Raw genomic sequence first — 5,000 nt, forward strand, 5'->3', positions numbered from 1 at the left:
AATGAGCTGCTCCATTACCTTAGTCAGTCTTGAGGCTAATGCTTTTGAGAGCAGCTTGCAGTCAGTGCACAGTAGTGAGACCGGGCACCAGTTTTTCAGGTGGGTCAGGTCTCCCTTCTTCAGTAGCAGGGTCAGGACGGCCCTCCTGCAGCTCAACGGGAGTTCACCTCTCCGTACGCTGTCCCGTAGGACATCTAGCACGTCCTGCCCTATGACGGCCCAGAATGCCTTGTAGAACTCGACAGGGAGACCGTCTATACCTGACGCCGTCCATTCTCCATCCCCTGGAGAGCCTCATGAACCTCCTCCAGCGTCAGCTCCCTGTCCAGCTCTCTCGCCGCTTGCTCAGAGTGCTTTGGCAGGTCCATGAGGAAGCTGTCCTCCACCGCTTGTGCCCCTGACCACTCACTGCTGTACAGCTTCGAGTAGAAGCTTACTGTCTGCTGGCGAATGTCAGTGGGCTCAGATACGAGATCCCCTGATTCTGTTTGCACAGCATGTATAAATCTTTTCTGTCCATTCTTCTGCTCTAAACTGAAAAAGAACTTTGAAGGAGCATCCATCTCAGCAGCGCTGTTAAAGCGTGAGCGGACCAGCGCCCCCTGTGCTGTAATGTCTAACAGGTCGTTCATTTTGGATTTTTTACGTTTGAGGGCTTCAACATGCCCTCGATTTCCAGTGGCCTCCAAACGCTGGAGCTCCACTATTTCTATCTCCAGAGCTTTCAGAGATCTAACAATGTCTCTTGTGACATTGAGAGTGTACTGTTGACAGAATTCTTTGACTTGTGCTTTTGTCACATCCCACTACAGCTGAAGTGAACTAAAAGCTGCCTTCTCATGTTTAAAACAATTCCATAAAAAAATAAAAGACTCCCTAAAATTAGCATCTTCTAAAAGTGCAGTGTTAAAATGCCAGTAGGCACTCCTAGGTTTAACCTTCTCTTTAGTAATAGTACACTGGACCATACTGTGGTCAGAGATACCTATTGGAACAATAAAACACTTTGTAAAAAACGTCAGCTGATGCTTAAAACCATAAAAACGATCTAATCTTGCCAGGGAGAGTGTGTTATCTATGGCATGGGCCCACGTGTACTGTCTCTTGTTCTTATGAAAAGTTCTCCATATGTCGCTCAAGTTGTGGGCCTCCACCATCTCCCACAGGCGCTTACGGGAAGCCATGTGAGGTTCTGTGTGGTTCCGGTCTAAAATATCTGTAGTACAGTTAAAATCTCCACCCAGAATTAAAATTTCTGCAGTGTTGCAGTCAGCAATGACATTGTTCAGAGTATCTAAAAACGTCATCCTCTCCACTGCACTGGTGGGAGTGTACACACAGATAAAAACTAAAACCTCATTCTCATAAAAAGTTTTCACTTTTAAAAGCCTCCCATTTAAAAATTCTTCAACTGAATAAGAACAAGGAATAAAACTGCGAGCAAAGAGCAAGGCGACTCCACCACTGAGCGTTGTGTTATGGCTTAAAATCACCAACCCATCCCACTCCTTCACCCAATCAGCAGCATTGCTGGTGTCGCTGTGGGTTTCTTGCAGCATGGCAACGTCAATGTGCTTCTGCTTTAAAACTTCATACAGTTTAGCGCTCTTGATTTGCTCTCTTGCCCCATTAATATTTAAACTCGCAATATTAACTCCTTTCATAGAAATAAATAAAATAAATAAAATTAAACAGAGGGTAAAAACCACTCTACCATAAAAAAACACCACATTAGTCATCATCAGAGTTTTCCTTATTCACTCGTGATCAGTTTCTTCAGACGGAAAATTTCAACATCAATGAATGCACCTTCTCTTCTGAAGAACTTAACGTCGTGAATAAACTGTTTACGGTCCGGGAAAAACTCTTCCAATGCTACATTTTTCTGCCATTTGGTGTTCCTTAAAAACTCTTTAATATCATCAGCGCTGTACACCACATTACTCTGTTCTTCCTGAGAATCGAACATTAAAACAGAGTCTGACATGCAGTCATCACTGTCTGATTCTCGTTCCCCCATCTTTGTGTCCTTTTTTGCCTGCTTTTTTCCCCGTCCCTTACCTTGCTTTTTCCTTTTATTCGGCACTTTAAAGACGGGCTCATCCACCATGTCCACGTCTCCCCCGTCCCCCTGCACTGGTGTAGTGTCCGGTGTCTCCGGGCGTTCGCTCTGCACCTCCGTGCCTGCCTCTGCCAGTGCAGGCAGCTCCAGCACTGCACCAGAACCCACTGAGCTCTTCTCAGTGGAGCACGGCTTCTCCCTGTCCGGTTGAGCTGAGCATGGCTTTTCCGCGGCCGGTTTGGCCGTGCATGGCTTTTCCGGGGCTGTTGCAGCTCCAGTGGGCTTCTGGGTTGCAGGCTGGGCTTGGGGCTCACTCTCTTTCGGGTCTGGTGCAGCAGCAGCTCCGGGGCCCTCAGCAGCCGGCCGAACTGTAGCCGCAGGGGGAACGACCCCAGCCGACTGAGCTGCGTCCTGCCCCGGTCGCTCAGAAACACCGGGGTCACTCTGCCTCTCGGGGCAGGCCCGAGCAAGATGACCAGTTTTTCCACACTTAAAACATTTAATATCTGTATCAGAAGAAACAAACAGATTGTAGTCAAAGCCTTCAACTCTGAATTTAAAAACGGCATTCAGCTCTTCCACACCTTCTTTAAAAACTATGAAGACCATTCTTCTAAAAGAAACCAAGTGTTTAACCAGTGGGGACTTACAGCCAAGAGGGATTCTCTTAATGGGGGAGACAATTCGCCCGTACCGAGACAGTTCTTTACAGATAGCTTCATCTGAAATAAAAGGAGGGACGTTAGACAACATGACCTTCTTAGCTGGGGAACTGAGGGGAGAAACCAGTATTTGCTCATTATTAACAATGATGCCTTTCTGAATCAGATTTCTTACTTTCTCAACATTATTCAGAAACACCACAATGGCACTGTTCATTCTGGAGGCAGAGACAATGTTCTCATGCCCCACCACGTTACCGACTGCTAAACAACATTCCTCTACACTCACCGGACACACAACACGGACACCGTGCCGGACACACAACACGGACACCGCGCCGGACACACGACACGGACACCGCGCCGGACACACAACACGGACACCGCGCCGGACACACAACACGGACACCGCGCCGGACACACAACACGGACACCGCGCCGGACACACAACACGGACACCGTGCCGGACACACAACACGGACACCGTGCCGGCGAGTCAAACTCTCACACAACCTCGCGGTTGGATCCGCCATAACCACGCTTCACGGACACGCTACTCACACACACCTGCACACACTCACACACACAGTTATTGTCCGCACACACTTGCTCACACTCACACAATAAGTATATTAATATTCCGAGATTTTAAACGGAAAAGAATTGCACTTTAGTGCCGAAAAAATTGGCAAAACGCCAACCGCTCTCACGCACTCCACACACCACACTCGCCTCTCCGCCGCGCATGCGCAGAGAGAGAGAGAGAGAGAGAGGGAGAGAGAGACAGAGAGAGAGAGAGAGAGAGAGAGAGTGACAGAGAGAGAGGGAGAGAGAGACAGAGAGAGAGAGAGACAGAGAGAGAGAGACAGAGAGAGAGAGAGACAGAGAGAGAGAGAGAGAGACAGATATATATATATATATATATATATATATATATATATTTCACGGAAATTTAGGAAAATTTCCTAAACGAGGAACGAGGAAATTTCACGACTGGATTTGTTGCACAATATATATATATATATATATATATATATATATATATATATATATATACTATATTGCCAAAAGTATTCGCTCACCCATCCAAATAATCAGAATCAGGTGTTCCAATCACTTCCATGGCCACAGGTGTATAAAATCAAGCACCTAGGCATGCAGACTGTTTTTACAAACATTTGTGAAAGAATGGGTCGCTCTCAGGAGCTCAGTGAATTCCAGCGTGGAACTGTGATAGGATGCCACCTGTGCAACAAATCCAGTCGTGAAATTTCCTCGCTCCTAAATATTCCACAGTCAACTGTCAGCTGTATTATAAGAACGTGGAAGTGTTTGGGAACAACAGCAACTCAGCCACGAAGTGGTAGGCCACGTAAACTGACGGAGCGGGGTCAGCGGATGCTGAGGCGCATAGTGTGAAGAGGTCGCCAACTTTCTGCAGAGTCAATCGCTACACACCTCCAAACTTCATGTGGCCTTCAGATTAGCTCAAGAACAGTGCGCAGAGAGCTTCATGGAATGGGTTTCCATGGCCGAGCAGCTGCATCCAAGCCATACATCACCAAGTGCAATGCAAAGCGCCGGATGCAGTGGTGTAAAGCACGCCGCCACTGGACTCTAGAGCAGTGGAGACGCGTTCTCTGGAGTGACGAATCGCGCTTCTCCATCTGGCGATCTGATGGACGAGTCTGGGTTTGGCGGTTGCCAGGAGAACGGTACTTGTCTGACTGCATTGTGCCAAGTGTAAAGTTTGGTGGAGGGGGGATTATGGTGTGGGGTTGTTTTTCAGGAGCTGGGCTTGGCCCCTTAGTTCCAGTGAAAGGAACTCTGAATGCTTCAGCATACCAAGACATTTTGGACAATTCCATGCTCCCAACTTTGTGGGAACAGTTTGGAGCTGACCCCTTCCTCTTCCAACATGACTGTGTACCAGTGACCAAAGCAAGGTCCATAAAGACATGGATGACAGAGTCTGGTGTGGATGAACTTGACTGGCCTGCACAGAGTCCTGACCTCAACCCCATAGAACACCTTTGGGATGAATTAGAGTGGAGACTGAGAGCCAGGCCTTCTCGTCCAACATCAGTGTGTGACCTCACAAATGCGCTTCTGGAAGAATGGTCAAAAATTCCCATAAACACACTCCTAAACCTTGTGGACAGCCTTCCCAGAAGAGTTGAAGCTGTTATAGCTGCAAAGGGTGGACCGACGTCATATTGAACCCTATGGATTAGGAATGGGATGTCACTTAAGTTCATATCTTGAGTCAAGGCAGG

The 5,000-nt window shown here is 47.6% G+C and overlaps 1 protein-coding gene across 1 annotated transcript in view; it reads left to right on the forward strand.

The window, feature by feature from the left end:
- The window catches only part of spef2 (sperm flagellar 2), a 52,375-nt gene that overhangs the window by 6,485 nt on the left and 40,890 nt on the right, over positions 1-5,000 (forward strand). The gene's annotated exons all lie outside the window — the stretch shown is intronic.

Source organism: Hemibagrus wyckioides, linkage group LG22 (genome assembly GCF_019097595.1).
Source record: "Hemibagrus wyckioides isolate EC202008001 linkage group LG22, SWU_Hwy_1.0, whole genome shotgun sequence".
NCBI lineage: Eukaryota > Metazoa > Chordata > Actinopteri > Siluriformes > Bagridae > Hemibagrus > Hemibagrus wyckioides.